Here is a 21494-nt window from a genome sequence, read left to right on the forward strand (position 1 = left end):
CAGTACCAACATTCCTTCAAATTGTAACTCCCACGCCCACTGGTAAGTCCTCTGCCGAACTGGTTTGTTGTAGCTCTTGGCCTAAATTGTCCGTGATAACCCCGAGTTCTATTAAAACCCCGTGCTTGCTGTATATAGAGTAAGCGGTGGTGCTGGCCAAAAGGAGGACGATGCTTCATTTCTGTATTGAGTGCAGTGGAGTTTACTGAATTACTGGAAGGTGGTACTGGATCTGACATAGGTTGGGTAGATATACTTGCTGAGTGGCGAGTTTCTTCCCATTGCTCCCATTCCACTAGGGTGGAAATTACCTTCGTTATGGTTTGTTGCTCTGCAGCTTGGTGAAGGATAATATCTACGATATTATTGAATGTTTCGTGTAAGGTAGTTGTTAGACGGGCAATGAAGGTTTCATCCGAGATTGCCTGTTCGGAACCTTCTAAGCGATTACTTTACTCGGTAAGTTGACTTATGTATTCCGTAACTCCAAAAGGTGACTTGGTTGATGTAGCTGGACGTAAGGCATGAAACTGTCTCAGCAGACTAGATCTGCCAGCACGAGAGGCTGTAGTGTCGAGCTTCTCTGCAAGAGTCTTATACATTTTTCGGGCATCGGTAATATGTCTGATGTATGGTTTGACGGAGGTATGACAAGCAGAGTTGATAATCGCAGCAGCCTTGGCAATTCGCTTATTCCAAGAGTTAATCTCACCATTGTCCCCCTTCTCTCGATATTCCTCCACCTCTATTACGATCAATAGAGCCTCCTCAGCACCTAGAAAGAGCTCCATATCAGGCCGCCATTGGTGGTAATTTGATTGAGTCAACTTTGAAGTTTCGCCCTACTTGCATTTGAACATCTCTGTTCCAAGTGTATCTGTCATCGAGGCAGACTGGTTGAAAGCGAAGGTTTGCTGGCAGGCAAATGCTAGTGGGAACGGCTAGGATCAGGTGCACTGATCCAGGCTCATAACCTGTAGCAAATGCGCAATTGTTTTAAGGGAGAAGTGATAATACCCAATAGTTAAGATTGATTTTTTAAGTAAAACTTCATCTACTGGAATAATAGGAAAGATACGGTCCAGCTATATAATACAGAAGCGGTTGAGTCCTACAAGTACCACCCGTACTCCATAATAAGGAACAAAGACATTCAAAGAAAATACATAGAAACAAAAGAAATAAAAGAGCGTATAAAGAAGTAGAGCTTACACAACTTGAATATATAGAAAGCTGAAAGAATCATTTGAGAGGAGAAAGAAACCTTATACTAACATTTTTTTCGGAGCATTAGGTGAGTGATATTACATGACTACACAACACTTTATAAAGACTGGTCTGGGACCACCTGAGTTAGTCAAGTCTGGTCCTGCCTCCAAGACCTGACCGGTCGGACTATTCGGAACCCTGGCTGTGATGGAAAAGAGATACTCCATGCGGATTTGCTCCTAACTACTCAGATAGGCTAGCGTTCAACATTTTAAATGAACCTGAATGTCTCAGCGGTTTACGAGATATGAGAATGCAATAATTTCCCAAAAAGGAGACATTATCCGAAATATCCACACAAAATTTGACAAAGACGCAACATCGGACAAGATAGACGAGAAATTAGAGGCAGAAATTGAAGAGAAGATTTCGGAATCTCTCTCGGAGATGTAAGTAGGATTGATGGAATGTGAAGTCCTGTCGAATGTATTCACTGATAGATAGACATTTAAATTTTTCTGCTAGTCTCTCTGAATCTCGATGCGATCCTAAGTACTCAATGCCACGCGAACACAGTCAACAATGACTGAGTAGTCCTTCATCCACCTTTCTTTTCCGTGTTCTATACCTGTGAAAGATACATGAAGGCGGTCTGTTTGAGTAAAACCCATGTGGTCGTACCGGACCATCTGCCACTGTTCCCCACTAGCCACAAAACCGCACACAATCCCTCCGCCATGGTTATCCCTCATGTCTTTGGGGTTAATAAACATTGCCTCTTTGCTTGTCCGAGAGAGGACTGCTTTGCCTCCGCAACGAAGACAAACTTCCGATCCCCAAAGCCAATGATATCCATTCCAACAAACTCCTGAAAACCGCCTGTCTCCAGGTCCGTGGCAATAATCTCTTTTTCCCTGCGGAGGTATAGCATACACCCCGTCTCGCGTTTCAACTCCGTGAGTATAGGAAGCATTATAAGTGAAACTAAGTCATTCACGTTGGCTTCTTTGAAGTCTTCCTCGGCTTCTGTGGGATAGCCTTCGCCTTCGATAAAGAGGGCAATACCTCGGAAAACAATTTCCTTCGTTTGCTGGACCTGATCGTTTTCGAGATCTTTGATTGTGAGGTTTTCCCAGTGTTCCCAACCGTCCGGGGCGCCCTACAGGGCCCTGGCGGGCTGTAGTCCCGGGCGTCCCGGGCAGGGTGGGTGAGGATGGTAGGGCATGGCGTCCGTCTTTCGTAAAGACGGCCGTCCAAGGGGTTGACGCCCGGGCCCCGTAGTCTTAAAACGAATGGCATCGACCGGCGATTATCTGCAGGGCCCGATCAATACCTGGAGGGCCCGACCGTCACCTACAGGGCCCGTCCGTCATCCGCCGTCCCCATTAGGAACCCGGTACATCCCGCCCCCGAGAAACCTGCAGGGCACGCCCGTCCGTCCCGGGCACTGGTCTGGATGGACGCCGGGATGCCAGTCCGTCCCAGTTATCCATCCACTCACTGCCGTCCCTCCCGTCCGCACCCAAAGACGGACGGACTGGACGCTTGGGTTCACAGGGTTTTCCTGCACTAACATCTGGTCGATGGGTATAGCAAACTCAACAAATATAATGCCAAGTCTCTTCTCGGCTTCCAGCATGCTGATCTGGGAATAGGCGGTCTGGTACTTGAAATTGTGGGATTGTTTCTTCTGTGTCTGCCGAATTTTGTTAGAACAGGTTGTGGGCTATAAAAAAACTATAAGCTCACCAAAGTAGTGCCCTGTGCTGTGGTCATCTCAGAAGATACAGTTTTATGTTTGGGATTGGTTCCCTTCTTCTTCTGCCGAATATTGTTGCATGGTTAGCACAGTTTGTGGGCTACAGTATTAAAACTTTAAGCTCACCAGAGTAGTGTTCTCTGCGGTTGTCCCCTCTGAAGATGCAGCTCCACTCTCAGGATTGGTTTGCTTGTTCTGACGGATATGGTCGCCTGGTTAGAGCGGTTTGCGGGCTACAGCATTAAAACATTAAACTTACCGAAGTAAAGCTCATTCCGTATGCATGCATGTATGGATAGTGGATATGAGGGCGGGTAGCGGCAAATTCCGGTGGGCCTGAATACCGTCTTGGTGTTGGACGGAAATGTTTCTTGGCTGCTCACAGCATATTTTCCTTATGGCAACGACTTCACAACCCTAACCCCCTTGGCCTATCAACTGCTCCAACGCCTCTATGTTTGACTACCGGTTAGTCCTACACATCAAACAACACCTGGAACAACACCTGCGACGACTCCATGTGAAGGCCTTACCCCTATCATATGGAAATACCGAATGTCCTCGGTCATACTCAGAACATACCCTCGGTCGACCTGTCTTATCCTCGGCCGAAGCAGCACAATGGGTATTAGTGAAATTGAACGTGACGGAGCACACAGCATATGCTGGAAGTATGTGGAAGTGGATCGGCATGATCCAGAGAAGGATAAAAGGCAGCTTGTTTTCCCATCGTTAGTTCTCGTTCATCATCCAATCTGTCTCTCTCTCCTCCGTTACCGGTATTTGGGTCAAGTTAGTCTTTCCATTTTTTATTCCCTATTTTTTCTTCGTGAGAATATTTCTCCGGTTAGGATATTCAAATTCGATCTTTACATCTTTGCCCAACCTTTCAATTGAAGTCAACAGTGCCCAAATCGCTGCCGTAAACCTTGTTGTTAAAAACTTGGTGCCAATTCTAAACATGACTACTGTTCATTTCGCATGGATTTAGGAACTCAGTCTTCAAAGAATAAAAAAAACATTAAACCGACTAACCTTTTTATGACGGGCGATTGAGAGGGTAGAATTTACTACCGGCAATGGTGGATAGAGTGTAATACTCTATATGTGTAGAGAGAAACAAGGATACTGGAAAGGCTAGGCTGAATAGAGGTGAAGCGGCCAATTGATTTGTTAAGAGGAAGGTGTAGTTGTACTAGTACAGGCTAGGGAAGGAAACATGAAAGCTCCTTTTGCGGGAAATTCTGTGTGCTAAGCTATCGACTAGAACGAAGTCGCGGGTAAAAAACCACCATGCGACTGCAAAACTACACTATCAAATCGCCCTAACCCACACCGGTGCCAGCACTAGGGATGATGTATTCATACACCGAAAAGCAACCAGACACCTACAGTGGTGGGATTCAGTCATATGGTTCTGGACGTCTAGAGGGTTCGCCAAATATTTTGTAACGGGGGACGCCTTGGCATAAGTTCGGCGTTCAAAAGACAGAACTATGTTCGATTCCTATTATGTCAATTCTTTGTTTTTTATTATTATTATTATTAACAGAATCTTGTATACTTTATTTTCCTCCTATATATATTTATTATTCCTCCCATGTAGTGTTTAATCATAATAAAATGGAAATGAAAATAATACAATAACTGAGTTATGGCTCGGATTTGAACATACGCACTTTTTACGGGATTTTTTTTTTGCCAAGGTGTCCCCTGTTACAAAATACTTGGTGCATCCTCTAAACTCCCGAAACCATAGTATTTCTAGTCCCTCCCTCTGCCAATCGCTTCTTTCCAATAACATATGATATTATGTCTCCAAGTATGGTCTTGCAATCTCCACCTCCACCGGCATCCCAGACTTCCACAAACCTGGTGCAGGCCTCTACTTCAACCTCCAAACTCTAAACCTCCCGTACCTGTGCCCAGAGGCCGCCTTCGACATAAGCTTCTTCCGAACCAACCTACAACCTCAGGCTTTCCACACTCTCGCGAAATCCCTGCATGCTGGCCAATTCACCTCCACTGTTACGGTTGCATTCATACTACCAACAGCAAAGAAGAACCTGCGCAAGTTCTTCATCCGGAATATAGACATGCTTGCACACGGCCAGTGAACCCAAGCGTCTAGTCAGTCCGTCTTTGGGTCCCGAATGGACGGACGTCAGTGCATGGGAGGATGCCAGGGACGGACCGGCATCTTGGCGTCTGTCCGAACCACTACCCGGGACGGACGGGCTTCTCGGGGGGGTGGGATGTGCCGGGTTCCTACAAGTGACGGCATGTGACAGTCGGGCCCTGTAGGTGACGGCCCGGCCCTGCAGGTAATGGTCTACTTGGTCAATATTCACATGTATGAGCGTGTATGAGGGTAGCCACGGAAGACGACCGAATTGGACAAATACCATATTGGTGTAAGTAATCAGGTGGTCAGTATCACAGAAATCCACTAGGTCTAGTGCCTATTCGACACCGTCCATCATACCAGAAACTAATGCGCTAATCTTATACTAAGTTAGGAAAACATTATTCCCCATGAGCCAATCCCGGAACTCGAGCCCTGGAGGAAGGGTGACGGACTTCAAAAGTTTTTATTAACGTATGAGTGCAGTGCAATACCGGTATTCTACTTTCTATCTATCCTCAATTTCAATTCTCTCAGCGCACCTCACCTCCAGCTTCCTTCCACCCTTCCTTCCCCTGAGCCTTCATGGCATCGCATGTCCATGACAATCGCCCGAGTACTAATCTTATCCGATCCCCAGATTTCCTCACAGACATAATATCCTCTTTCCCTCACGGATTCCAGCCCTCTGTGTAAAGGGACTAGGTCTACCTTCTTGGCCCCTATATACCGGTACCGGTAGTCGATCTTTGAAGCCTTTTTTTCATGCCTCCTCAGGCCGGATGCTGGGATACCAGTGAGCAGTTTATGATTAGATTGTGCTGCCTTTGTTGGGGTGCAAACGCTAATCGGTTGGAATCCGCATGGCAGATGCATCGCTTCCTTCGCGGCTGCAACACCCTCCTCTTATCGCGATACAGTAGCATCCCATGAGCTCTGGAAACTAACTACTCGAGTACCGGTATGCAGCCACCATAAAGGGAATAGGGCGCAGTTACAGCAAAGAAGCGTCTGATTGATTGGCTGTCAACCGTACCAGTACACGAGTATTTGTGCAGGAAGGGGGGGGGGGGTGGAAAGTCATTGTATGAACCACTAGTAGCGAAGCCAGCCAGACTACTCCCACCCTCGCTCTCACTACCCGTGTAATGTATCCGAAACCTTCTGAGCCTCTGATGTCTCCAATCGCCAATTATAGAGTATTGAATTGCTAGGCTTTGTTGATATATGACTTTCCGGTACGCTGCATTGGTACAGATCATTCTGCGATGGACATTTTGTTTGGCTACATCGCAAGTTGGCCAGTCAATAATAAGATATATGGACCCGGCTACTGGCTGCGGTGTTTTTCGGTTGTGATACTACTGTACCGTACTGGGAACATAACGACAATATGCGAAAGGAATCTGGAATAATATTATTTTGTCATATCACACACGATGGGGAGATACGGGGGCATTGGTGGCACTTGGGAGTTCGCTGGAGTTTGGGCGCGGTTCTCACTTGCGGGATGACTAGTGTTGTAGGTGCATCGGTATTCAATTGTGAGAAGGTAGGAAAATATAGCTATCGGGATTTGAAAATCACAGTAACTCTTCCACTATCTACCGACCAGGTGAGTGGATTCCTGCGTGGTGCAAGGTGCTGATATCAGACGAATTATGGAGTTGTGCGCGGGCTGAGCCGCCGAGTTTCGCAGAGCCGATTTTGCCCACAAGAGAGAAGGGCAGTCTCCGCTCTCTCAACACTTTTCTCTCTACTATTCATCTTCACCCGGCCAATAAGTATCGTGACGAGTATCGAAGAGCTGATCCAACTCCTACTCCGGCATCAATAAAGCCCAACTTCTTGCAATTCAAAATTACTCGATACGACGGGTAGCGAGTTATCACTGGGGTAGATTCCTAGAGAGCCGCTTGTGCTTATTCGTGTCTCCGTCAACAAATTCTAGCTGCTATCGTTCCGGATCCTCCGCAATCAGATATCGTATATTGAAAGAGGCTACTGTGGTAACACCGGTTCAGATAATACCATCGGCTCCAACAACCACAGCACCACGAACATTCATTACTATAACACCGGAGAAAGAAACCCATCCGAGAACGACAACTAAGTTTCGCAGCCACTATACTCCCGCGGTTCCGGATTCAAGTCTCACCGGGATCGTGTCTCGAAGCTGGTCGAAGGAACGTGCACTTGGGTTACTCGTCATCCTAAGTATAAGGAGTTGTCGGAAAATAAAATATCCGGTTTGTACTAGCTATGGGGGAGCCCGGGGTGTGGAAGCACTGTCACCATGTCATCCATAGTGGGGCATCTTGGGACCCAAGCCAACACCACCATTTGTTACTTTTTTTCAAGGATGACCCCAAAGAACAGCACCTCACAAAATTTACCCTTTGTGCCACTCTATACCAGCATTTTGTGCGTAGACCTAATCTCTGTGGTTGTACCGAGGAAGCGTTCAGGGCTGATGACAGTACGGTAGATTTGTGGAGGAGGCAGATATCATACTCTGGGATATTCCGGTCAACGCGACGGCGCAGGGGGGTGTGGCAATTTTATTTTTGTGGTGAATGTCCTGGATGGCTGCGACGAAGAAACCATAACCCCACTTAACTTTCATATCACCGGTCACCAGGAATAATAACCTCCTAACACCGTTGAAATTCCTTGTTGCGAGCAGCCCGTATCACTGAATCGAGGTCGGAATTAGCTCACTGACAACGACGCTGCGGCTGAACGGGGAGGAGGAGGTCCCTGCTATTAGTGCTGACGTTAGCTGTGTCATAGGTGAGGGAACCAAAGAACTCGAGTCGAGTTTGGGGTGGGCTGGAACACCGGAATACTTGCATACTCTCCTCGAGTCTTCGGCCGACAGCACATTCCTTTGGGTTTCTCTCGTGCTTGAGATCTTGAAAGCTTCTTAGGATGACTCGCCGGAGGAGTTTACCAACTTTGTCACTGCTAGGTTGGGTGATCTAGTACAATTTTATAAATTACTAAAGTAGCTGGTTTTCCAGAACCTCTCCTCTACACTTTTACTTTCACACTTATTTTTTCTTCTCCTTCTTATCGTCAAGTTGGACATGTTCTTTGCTAATGCGTGTGAGCAAGATTGCAAGCTGGTTCTGCCAAGGTGGAATTCTTGGTGGAATTTTGTCCAATACAGGATGTTCCATATTTTACTGTTATTAAGTATGTTTTAGGTCTTGAGGTAGTTGAGGAGGAGGTTGCTGATGGCCTACTAGGTGAAGGCAAAGGGCTTTGGTCACGAGCGTGAAGGCGGGTGATTCAAGGGAGGAGTTTGTGAGACTGTTGAATGGGGATTTCGCGGAGCCGTAGGGTGTGCCGCACGCAACTGCAGCAGTCCAACCGCAAGCTTCTCCTGTGCCGGCGCCGGCACCCGCTTCACCTTCAAGAGTGGCAGCTTTGTTAGGGGCACCGGGATGGGCGGATAATTCGTTGCTTCTGCCGCAGCTAGGGAAGAGGGAGTGCGCGGCTAGCTGGAAGAGACTGTGGGTATTGCAATTACTAGGGAACGGCAAGATGGAGCGTAAAGCACGATGGGGGAACAAAGTGGTAGGGGATAAGTCTTCCATGACTTCAATTGCGGGATGGGGGGCACCAAAATCCCATTCACCCATTGGAACAGCATTACCATTCCGCATGCTTGACGGCCTCAGGTTAAAAGCAAAATTCCTCTCATCCGGAGTCCTAGTAACCGACATTCGGAAGTTTGTTGACGAACACTGCACTGATAGTGACTACCCCTACTGAGTTCTGCGAATCCTCCCGCTGCTGCCGAACAAGCATATCACCATCTCCGAACAGAACTCCACGTCAAGTGATCCAGATCTCTTACTGACATGCACGCACATCCTTGTCCCCAAGTGCTCGTCACCAGCGTCGGCTTATAGCAGTGGTATAAGATCCTCGGAAGGCGGGATATTCTCGGGGATTTATGGATCGTTCTACTCAATTGTACCCACTGCCCCCGCAGTTAGGTATCACCCTCCTATTCCTGCTTCTGTGAATGCTGAATTGGGGAAGTGTCAGTGTTTGCTAATCTTGTCCTTTCGTCCTTCTTGTTCTTGTCTGATGCATCAGTAGTGATGGCCACGATCATGCTCGAGCAGAGAATTTGGCCCGTGCTCGAGCATAAAATGGGCTCGAGCACACCAAAACTTTATGCTCGAGCATGATCGTGGCCATCACTATGCATCAGCTTCAGCGGGGCGGGCACCCTTGAGGGAAGAGGCTGGGTACGAGGATTAGGACACTTCAGGACGGGAGGGGGAGTGACGGGGAGGAGGAGAATGGTAAGTATTATCATGGGAATCTAGTGTGCTTTTTCGATTCTCTCGTGAGGAGTGACTCTTGGGCTAATGATTGAATAGCTCGACTTTGAATCTCAGACGTGAAGGCTCTAGTGAGGTAATTGATTGGTATGTGGTTGGTCTGGCTTTAATATCATATTTTTTGCTGGACACCCATTAGTGTTACTGTACGGCACTACCGCACAGTACTCGTAGCTGTTTAATGTCCTTCGGATATTTTCCCCCTCTTGTTTTTCCTCTCTCTCTCGTTCTTTTCCCCTTGAAATGGAAACTGCCCTTTAGCTATAGAGTGTCTACGCCAGCCTAAATACCGTACCGTATGTTTGAATTTCTATTTCTATTGGGAGAGGAAAAAAGGGAGAGAATTTCTCGTCGCGACTCAATCTCTGACTGGGGGGGGGTAAAATCTGCGGCATTTTCCCCATACGATATCCCCAGCCTGCCTAACCCGAATATCCGAAGCGAGAGGATTTGGTGCCAATACTGTACTTGCGTACTGGCACTTTACACTTAAAATCTCTTGAAAACTGTTACCGCATCACCAGCCCTGTTATCCCCAGATTCAGAGACATAAAAGGTTCCGGAGAATGGGCAGTATTTCTCTAGCCCGGCACTGTACTACACCGGATCAACGTGCTGTATGTGTAGGGTCCTATCAACCGGCCTGTACTGTGCAATCTTCAACGCCAGCACAACGAAAACCTGCGGGGTATGAGATGATAAGTTGATAACCTGTATTTGGCATGTATGATAAAAAAGGGAATTCATTAGTAGGTAGGGTGACCCGTTATCTGTTCACTGCCAGCTAGCCAGTTTTCGCCATGCACCCCCCCATTGCAGACTACGGTACTAACTTACATTCGCAATCATGTTGACCAGTCAAAATACTTGTACTTTACTCGCATGCGTCCGTCTACCTGTCCTGAAAAAGTTCGCAAAGACAGATATCTTTGTCGTGTATGGTTAATTTAGTGAGCAGGAAACAAAAAAAAGTAGGGACAGGGATCAGCAAGTCCAGGAACCTGAAATATGTCGGGGAGGAAAAGAGAGTGGACGGAGAGGCAGGGTACCCATAGAAGCTAGTGGAAACAAACGGCAGAACCTGGTGGCGCTGGAGCGAGCTGAGCCCTCGTTCTTTTCTCCTGATAGTTCTTGATCCACTTTTGCTGCTTAGTTTGTCTTGTATTAGTCTCCTCCCTGGCATCTCGGTCCCCCAAGCACAGTGGCTGGAGCTTTGTAGAAGGGTGATGAAGAGATAGATATAGTATGGATGTTCTCGGGCTCCTCATCCGCCTACAGGGGCAATTCGTTAGATGTATTTAGTCCCATCCTGCACGCTGACTTTTGTGGAGAGAGGAACGGGGCTTGATTAAGAGCATCTTGGCATCATACGCTATCTTTTTCGTTGTCCCTGGTCAGGCTAATGAATACCTTGATAATAGATGGGCATTTTTAACATTAATGTATGTCTAAATTTGCGACAGACACGAGCGTGATCCATGTCTGGTAACCTCGGCCATAGGAGGTTTCCCAGTCAGATTTTTGCTCGATCAGGGACATTACTCGATGATACTCGGGTATGGTTGACTGTACTCGAGTATGCGTGGTAATAATCGACCACTCGGTCTCTGTCTATATTTTATTGATTCATAATCTTCTCACCACCGGCCCCTAACATTTCCCAAGATAATTTCTATTACCTACTCCTCCTATTATCCTCTCATCCTCAAGCTATCTTCCTTAATCACCTCTCTCACCACCGATCCGTACCTCTAGAATTTTCTCCTACCCATTCCGAATTTTTCTCCCTCTTGTTTTCTCTACCATTGCCTTTTTTACTAACCCCCTTCGTTCCATCCTTACAAAACAGTAATAGGTTTAGGGGCAACCTAATTCATCTCAATCGCGAGCCCCCAGCGAAGCCTCCTTGGTTTCTCCCATCCCCACTTCCATCTTATCCCGCTGTCTACTACATCCTAAGTTCCCTCCTCCCCACTCAATTCTGAGTGAGCTGTACCGATTACCAATTATAAAGAATCGCCATGGATACCAACCAATCCGGGTTTGCTGGGTGACCTTTGTGATGTACTGTACACCAGAGACCATGACCGGGGTCTCTACTCCACATTCCGCATCGTCTCTCCGCCCTCTTTTTCACAATGGCGGGCCACTTGAGCACCCCTACCTGTCCTGGCCACCATTCCTTATCATTCAACCAAGCTTCGTCAGCGGTTTCCGTCCCAATAGCCACCTCCTCCTATATGGACGAATTAGCTCTAAGCGAAGAGCCATCCTCAGCCCTTGAGCTTCTTTTCTAGTTTGGGATTCGGCAATAGAGCTAATTATAGAAGGAGAGGATGACGCACAGGAAACCTATGAGGGCATTTTACGGCTTGTTCTGACGGAACCCGATGGCCGTTTTTGGCGCGCCAACGAGGTTCATTCTGTGGCCGCTCAATTGCATGCTGCTCCTGCTAAGAGGCTGGATGTGGTCAAACCCTGTTGAGGGCACCCGAGATGAGGGCTCTAAGCGTAGGGAGATGCACTAATTCCTTTCTCAAATTTCATTGAGTCTTTAGATCCGGAGATACAACCTGCTGCACGGGGGGGGGGTGAATGACTGGGGGTTTTGCGGTATCATAATCAATTTCAAACTCCGATGTTAAGTAACCATAGTTTTGTGCGATGCTGAACACCTCCACAAATTCCCGAACTAACGGATCTATCAATACCCAGGGTTCATTCGTCTCGCCAACAACCTGTACGTCTTTAAATACTTGCAGTGTTAGCCGCGAGTAATCTTGTTAGGCGAAGCAGAAAGGTCTCGGTTTATCTTTATTTCATGAGGGTGGTGAAGGATTACCGGTATGTCGATCACAGTGAGCACTATGAAATGAGTTATGTATAGACGCAGAACTTGACTTGGCATCCGGTTTCGCGGAGTAGTCGGCAGCATACCAGATGAACGTTTGAAAAAATCAACCTCTGCCCACTAAACCCAATATAGCGAATATTCATAGGGGCCGAGCAGCATGGGAACCGCCGCAATTGGTAAGGCTACCATACCTGTACACACATTTACACCGGAATACTGAGGCATCTCAATTTCCCTAACTTCGATAATCCCCATACCCTGCTATCATACCACGAATCCTCATAGAGTATTCCTTGACTAGTGAGTTATTTTCATCCTAGAACTAGACTTGTGATTTCTAATCACTCAAAACTGTTAGAAAAATTTCGTTGTCTATTAACATTATGGCGAAAGTGCTTGTGCAGGTCTAAGAGGTTTCGACCAGAATGTTGATAGACATATTAAGGTTGTGCTGCCCCAATGGTGCATTTACTGAGCAGCTTCTATCTCCCCAAAGGAGAAGAATCTTTTAGGTGTTCGGCAGCATCAGACTCTCGCATATACGTGTGCCACCACTGCGGCCTCAGAGTGCGGCTATTGAACTGCTATTTCCAACCCATCGTACGGGAATGCTAAACGAGTGATGACCCGTGATGCCCCCCCGAGAAATCCACTCCTACCCCATTTATTACATTATTCTGAGAGTAGAACAGAATCAGTACAATAAAAGACAATTTGCGCAGCCTCTCCTAACAGCCTAGGGGTAAGAGACCCTGGTTCAAATTCGCTACGATAGCATTAGTGACATTATTTTTTATATATACACCGAAAGACCCCATCGCTGCAGAACACAGTTTACAAGATAAACTAGTTCCTTTCTGCCATAGCTGTTCACCCTAAAATCGACCGCTAGTATATCAAACGCAAGCTAGAAACCCTCTAGTGACTGATAAAAAATTAATGCCGCGTGGGCTATGCTTGCTCCACAAGGACCACCCCCCCCTCCCAACGAGAAGCTTAGACGCTGATAGTCTTGGAAACACTGGCCAAGCTTGTTAGCCCACGCACTATCACACTTGGCAAGGATATGTATGAAAGAACAAAGCACACTTCACTCCTAGTCCCAATGACCGCCCCAGACGCTTACTTCTGCTAACGTACCTCCTTAACATCCTTGTGATAGAGAACAAATAATATCCTCCATGCCACTACTGTTCTTACTCTTGTTGTCGTCCAACTCAAGACTCAAGTCCCAAACTGCAATGGTCGAGTCTGCAGATGCAACAAAAACAATCCTATCCTCAGTAGGACGAAACTCGACACCAGTGATAAGTGGCTGGTGGAAGGTAGGGCTCGCAGTAGCAGGTACATGTTCACCTATGTGTTAGGGAAAGTTCTGAGATCTTAGACGCCCGGACCCCGTTGCTGGCGCCGGCAGTAAGGAGATGGGTTACTGCCTGACACAAGGATGCGACTTCGGCTGACAATTGGTAACTCTTGGTCTGCAGGCGGGTCCCGTAGATCCTGATTGTTCGGTGGGAAGATGCAGAGACAAATACATGGCGCTCATTCGGGGATCATTGGAGTTATCGATACACCCATACGCCCCTTCAGCAAGATACCATCCATAGCCCAAGTACCGCTTTCTTTTCTTATAGAGATGAATACCTTGCCAAAGTTATCCCTAGTAGCTATCCGCCCCACGACATCTCAGGGATTGAAAGACTAATTAAACGAGTATCGCTCTGCATGGCTGTACATTGTGAGCATTGCTGTGAGTTTGTTTGCACTAGCGGGGATGGCGGTGCCCAGGCTCTTGAGAGCGGTATAGTGCAGCGATAGCTCCCAGATGTGCACATCGCCGGTTTCAGCCATTGAAGCGTCATAGCGGGCATGTGGAGAGGCACGGATGCGGTTTGTAGTAGTGGGATATGAGGGAGCGAGATTGGTGGATGGGGTCATCCGATGCGTCAAAGGTGCTGTCGCCTTTGTCGTCTTCACCTCCTATTTTACTGTTAGCTGTGCATTGGGAAAGTGAGGAGGGGGGAGGCACTTCTGCATCCTCTAGCAGGCTGCATCCCAGCAACCAAGTACACCCTCTGTGGGAATCCCGGTCGCTCACCTCCCAGCCAGTCCTACAGCACATCAAATCTCTGGCATGGCTAGTTGACATCATGGTATGCAGTGTGTGATACGCCACTGGGGCCTGCTCCAGTATTCTAGCCTTACATAGAGCTATCCGCACGGGCATGCACACCTGTTGGTCCATTTCCATATTATCCCTCCTTCCTCCGCTCTTTCCACCAATTCTTGCACCACCCGCTGCGTCGCCTTCATTTCCCGCTTCAAGAAATTCTTCAACTCCCTTGTATTCGCATTCATGATTACCTTCAAATACGCCTATTTGTGGTTGGTATTTGGAGTGATTAGTGCCTTCGTTGGCTGTTGCGCGGGAGCGGTTTTTGAGGCTGCTGTGCGGCGAAACCAACAGTTTGGAGGGGCATTTGGGCATCCCCAACTGTTAGAGCTCCTTTTTGTTCACTTGATTGATTGTCGGGGAGGGGTTGTAGGTGTTTGGAGAGCGATCGATGTCGGTAGTAAGGTTGACTGTCCCGGTTGTAGAAGGGTGAGGCTCAAATGGTTCTAGAAAAAGGGTTGTACCAAGGACAAAGCCCATTAGTTATTTACCTTATCAGATCAGAGTCACAAGTGATGCTTGAGTGGAGCCGGATTAATAAATGAGCACTACCGTATTTGACAAACTAACCACTGCAGTTGCCTTCTGGTATGATACAAGTACTATTGTATGGTAGCATAATTAACCGAATCGCGATGCAACGGTGCGTGCTTCTTTCTCAAGGACGACTGCGAGGTCGGTCCGCGGCTTGTAGTGTTTTGTTAATTTAAGGTGATAGCCGTGTGATAGCCGTGTTCTAACCTGGATCTCAAGGGTTTATGGATTTCTTATGAATCGCACGGGTGGTACTTTCTAGACGTACTGTGGGATAGGGGGGTTGAGTTAGCTTACGTTAGGGATGTAACACGGATAAGGAGGGCAATGTCTGGTTAGACTAGGTACGTCTCTTGTTGTAGATGGCGAACAAATTTGATTAAATCCAGACATTATAAAAATGTGCAAGACCCTGGATAGCTTGTTCATGCAACCGGCCCCCTCAAACTCACTATCCACATTGCCGCCAGAGATCTAGCCATTATAAAACTCAATCACCCGGTTTGAAAGGTAACATTCCAATCGATTCCCACAAACTCTCCTGTGCAGCATAAAGCAAAAAGAAACATTGACCAAACACACCTTTAAACTAGGGGTCTCAATGACCTGCCTCTTCAACTGTATAAGGCTTAAGGAATCCTGCGCCAATCCTAGTTGTCCCCTGCCAGCATCATCCCTGGCACCACGCCCACGGTCTGGGGACTGTTTTATCCTCTTTTATTTGCCTTGTGTTGATACGAATTTTGTTTGTAAAGTCTGCTACAGATGATGATAGTTGTGTCACCTCCACCATCACCACCTCCGGAATCACCATTAGCGTTTCCGGGCAGCAAATTGGAGGATCGTTTTGCGATATCAGAGTGTGACGTGGCGGCTCAATCGCTTGTGTTGGTTTGGGAGGCTCCGGCCAGAATGTTGGCAGACGCGTTGAGGTTGAGCTGTCCTAATCGTTGTTGGTAGTCTGCGACGCTGCTCGGCATGCGCAGCCGATTGCGCGCGCACCATATATACCTTTATCATTCGGGCAAAGGCTTCTGATATTTTCCTTTTGGAGGGATACAGCGCCAGAAGGAATTAGAAGCGAGAGTTCTTTGCGGTAGCTATTTGTCTTTTGTTGGCAAGTGAATGAGAGAAGGAAAGGGAATATACGTCAGAGTGAAAGGACATCTGTTGCGATAAATGGAAGGATGAAAAGATGAAAGTTCCGACTTTATTGGGTTCATATATACGCCCGTCACTTCTGTTAGTTAGTTCAGCGTCATGAGTGTGAGCGTTTTTTTGCGATAGTTAGGAAGAAAAAGTTGTGTGTTGGCGATCATGTTTTGTTGAGTGAACTCTTAACGTTTCCGAGTGTTGATGTAGCTGTTACCATTCAAAAATAGCGGCTGATACGGTAAGTTAGCAAGCGTCCTCCACCCGTAGCAGCGTGACACCACTTGCTGTGCTGGTGCCTGTAGTTAACAAGTACTACAATAGGGGGTTGACCAAAACCCGGCGCACAACCATTGCAACAACCGTAGATTAGGGAGTTTTGGTGATAGCTCATGAGAGTTTTTGGTGGCCACAAGAAGTCCTGCGCTGTAACAAAGCAGAGACAGCATTACGGTAGCTGTGCGGCCGATCCCTTTCGTCTCTATTTGTCGATGTTTTGCCTGGTAGAAAGTTTCCCGATCAGGAATAGTTCAAGTAAGATAATCATGTACGAGTACTCGAGTACCAGGAGTTAAGGGTATGCAACTAGAAGGCGAACTGGTTCTCATTGGCCCCTAGGTCATTCGACCAATAAGAGAACACAACTCCTTGAATAATCTAGGTCAGAATTTTTTGAGCTCGCCTGACATTTTTCCACCTCCAAAAAAAACCAAGAATCACGGAAAATCCGCCAAGATTGGCCATTGCTATGGTTACATTCCCCAAATTCGGACCAATGAAACACCCTTTCGCCTCACTTATGCTCACCTCCTATCTAATAATATTATGTACGATACCGAGCAGTACCGCCAAGACCTGCTATCTCATCTCATAAGAATGTAAGATCTGATAACAGTCATGGTAGATGCAGAGGGGGAAATTTCTAAGCATGCAGGTGATGTATGATGAGATGTGCGGTTGGGTGTATTTGTGAGCACATTCTCAGAGAGTGCCAAGAAAAAAAGCTCCGCACCTGCTGTTCCCCATGAAATAAACTCCCTTCCTTCCGCTTTTTTTTTTTTATGGGATAGGCTAACATAATACAGGTTCATAACTGCAAATTATTTAGTATAATAACCTGTATTATGCAAGCTTATCTTACGAAAAGAGAAGAAAAGGTTGGGCGTCACACACTTGCTTTCCCGTCAAACTTGCTTTCGCCGACTATTATTATAACCTCGAGATCATAATGAAATCCCTCAAGTAGAATGTTTCCCCAATGTCCTGGATGGGTGATAGGGGTTATAGTTGGTTTTGGGAATGGGAGGAGACCTGTATATTGGAGGCACATGAGGAGGAACCGCGATGGTCCTTGTGGCAATGATGTATTAGGATTCTGCGATTACATAAGGCTAATAGAGAACAATAGTGGGGTTGCGTGGTACTATAGTTGGTTCTACACCACTTGCACATTGGTAACCATGGACCTCTCCACACCAAGTCAAATGTAGCAATATCTATAGCTGAATGCACTATTACCCGGCTAGAAGGTTTTCTGGGGTCCTTGACCCGCTGCATTACTTGGACCAAAAATCTAAGTGAGAATCAATGACTCTTGCAATACACGATGTTTTCTCTATTATGTGCAATCATAACTGTCTTCCACGAACACCGTGGGCTGCTGGAACCATATGTTAAGGCCGCCGGCCCATACCTGTATCATATGCGTAACCCAATATTGCACTTTCTTCCCTGCTCACCGGGAGTGAGAGCCTGGTCACTGTCAGCGGAGAAACTCCGCTAGATGGGCAGAATGGCGAGCAAGGAAAAGGAAAACCCTGGTAAGCTATCACAAAAAAAAAAACACAAATAGAGAAAGGGAACACTAGATAGGTACTGGGAGATAACTAGTGAGATACGAGTGTGTTTCCAGGAAGAACAAACATCGAAATTCAGGAAAACGCTAGTCTCCAATGAGATCTTGACGAATAATGGCCCGCCGCCCGCGAAGACCAGGTGTACTCGTACAGTACCCAGCAAGCGAATTTGGCAAATCAGGGTAACAAAAGAATAGCTGTTACCGACTGATGCCTGTCACCTCGCAATATTAGCCGAGACCCCATCCTAGAGAGTTGGGAATATGATCAACTAGCATGGTAATCCTCCCTCGGATTACCGAATGAGCCTAATCATGTCATTGATAGATGGAGCAGATGAAATCTAAAGGTTCATTCCCAATTGTTGAGAATCACCGGCGATCACCCGATGTTGGAGGATGCTTTTCTTCTTCTGCTTTTGCTGTTGGCGTCTGGCGTGTCACTCTTTTCGGACCCGGCAAGGTGAATTGGGATACCTGGTTTATACAGTATACTCGAGTACTATACATGGGTATTCGAATATATGGCCGGCAATGGTTTTAGGGGCAAGGTGGAGGATGGATTGCAATGCTAGTTCTCGGGTTGGGGGTGGCAATCATCTCGGTAACTCTAAGAATACAAATAAATAAAAAACACCACAAACGAAAATAAAAAATAGGAAAAAAACAAAGAGAAGAAAAGAGTACTGTACAAAAGAAAAGTGGAACAAGAAAAAAAACGAAGAATTAACTAATCAGACAATACAAAATAATAACTCTTTTACAGACCCCCCATGAATACAAAGTACATACTTCAAACAGCAAAAGAAAAAAAGAACAGAAAAGAAAAAAAAAAGAAAAGAAAAAAGAAAGAAAAGAAAAGAAAAGAAGAGAAAAACTTGTACAAACCACGGCTCCTCAATCAGAACAGAGTGAGGATGATAGTACATACACTCACAAATGATTTGTACTCACACATAACTCAAGCCCCCTTCTCCATGGTAGGCTACCTATGATATCAGGTAGTCCTACTAGGTGTTGGCAATTGGAAAAGGTCCATCGGCAGCTCTGACCGGAATAAAAAAAAACAAGAAACGAGAGGTAGGAGGAAGTATAGAAGGGCGAACGGGATGGGAGATGGAGGAATGGGCAGTAGGCTACTAGCCTAGGTGCTCAAGTTCGCAATCTGAACCTATTCCAACTCGATTAGAGACCGGATAAACTCATATTAATTCACTTGTCACAGGCAAATAACATCCAGAAGTATAAGTGCCGAGTTCATGTTGCACATGGATTTTCTGCCATATATTTTCCAGATCCCTGTTTCCGGATATTTATTTCCCTAGACAAATGGGGAGAAAAGAAACTTACAATTGCTAAACGTGCGAATCTTCTGGTCTAGAGTTGCTTTGCCGTCACTCCAGTCACGGGGGGATATCCCCCAGAGTGACCTAAAAGCCCGTTCCAAGACATGACGCAATTGGTCCCCGCAATGTGGGAGGATCTCTACCACGTCATCCCCTGTTACCAGGTGGGCGGCCGTATTGCGGGCATCTATCACGCCCGACCACTAATTGACAAGGTTAGTACTAACTCCGAATGTGTTCCGCCCCCTAAGCAAGTGAAGGAAACTAAGACTTACAACATTCGCCAACTCCTCCACCTGAGCCTGGTTCTCACAACCAAAATTAGCGTACTTGTCCTTGTGGGACCGGATTATCGCCGCTCGGTCGACCGGGTTGCCGAAACTCTTTGTGGTAGCCCCCACAGCCCTTTTATACACGGCCTTAAGTACCACTGCTGCAACAATGGGGACTAACGTCCCCTTCATCGCGGCCTCCAGCTTCTCGCTCAATTCTTTCACCCTCCCGGAGAGCTGCTCAACCTCTTCCCTCGAGTTTTTCTCCTTGTTCCGCAACTCGACATTTTCACCTCGCAGTTGCTGGTTTTTTTCAACCAGTTTCTGCACAAGATACTTCTCCTCCCCAACTTTTTTCTCGAGTTCCTTGATCAAGGAATCAGAGCCTTGGCGTTGGGCCTGCTTATTCTCCTTTCGTGCTTCTCTCTTGCTGGGGGGCATTGTGGAGCCTTACTGCAGGTGTGGCGGGATCGTTAATACTTGAGGCGTATAGGCGGAGGTTCGAGCTGGGGGGATAATTCCTTTAGAGGTCGCCGAAGAGGTCCAATGCTGGGGGTTGAGCGGGTGTTAATATGGTGGGAGGATTGTGGAAGTATCTATCACATGGCCTCGTGAGATGACAGCGATTATGACGAATCTGGGAGTCGTCATGAACCCCATATTTAGATCGAAGAATGGCTGGAATCAACCTAACAGCCGAGATACCCATATCCACCATGGTAAGGGATTGGCAAGAGTTTAGCAAGGCCGATGCCGCTGATATCCTGTCCCTATTCAGATCTTTTGACCCTATCTGAATTGCTATACCAGGCATATCTGCCATCCACCTCCAAAGGCGGCCCCGAATATGAGACACTGGTCAGAATGGCCATCCTGGGCCTTGCTCTCTCCACGCTCCGAGCATTTACCGCTCTCAGTCTTTCTTTGTACGCACTTTCCAAATCTAAGAGATCTTCATTGCTCTAATCCTCTGTCTCCGGTATGTCGTTGCCTCTTGTGGGATTGTCCCGATGCTTAAGAAAGCAGGAATCAAGACACAATATCTTTCAGTACACCGATCGCGATATTTCATGTGCCCCTCTTCCTACTTACACCTCCGAAACTGTTTCAAGGATATTCGGTACAATTTTCTCCTTCAAACTCTAGTCGATCGAATCCGGAATCGTGTCCTGTTTCAATTTCGCATGGAAGAATATGACAGTGATCCCAAGTGGCCAGTCCGGACCATGGTCGGGAACACGGGTCGGCAGTCCGGTCAGTCCGGCATTGGGTTTGAAATGCCTAGGTCAGTCCGGTCGAAATTCTCGGTGGCAGCCAAAGCACGGCGGCGCCCAGGCAACCGCCGGGTCGAGTCTTGGCGCAACACTGGCCAAAGCCGCCAGATGCCCAGGCAATGCTGAACGGTGCCCAGGTAATCTGGAGACACCTATTGACGGCCTGCAGGTTTTCCATTTTAAGTCACTCGGAATAGGATAATAGTAGCAACATACCCCGGCGCTATATCTCTCTTAAGACAAATCTATGTCATCCACGGATGAACCACCATGATACCTAAATATACTATCCAACCTCAAGACACTATACCATTCTTCACACAACTTTCTAACTAGCTTAGGTGAATATATATTAACTGAGCGGCTTTGGAATGAATAATAAAATATTTATTAGTAATGAAACAAGTGATCTTCTGAAACATCGGCCTTGGTTTGAAAAAGCCGCTTTCCACAGTCCGGCAGTACTCAAAGCCGGACGGACTGGCCGCTTGGGATCACTGGAATATGATGATACCATCCTTAGTTCGTGTTATAGCCATAGTTACTGCCATCTTAAAAAGGTGCTCGGCAAGCTCAC

The sequence above is a fragment of the Tuber melanosporum genome, assembly GCF_000151645.1.
Source record: "Tuber melanosporum whole genome shotgun sequence assembly, scaffold_6, strain Mel28".
Lineage (NCBI taxonomy): Eukaryota > Fungi > Ascomycota > Pezizomycetes > Pezizales > Tuberaceae > Tuber > Tuber melanosporum.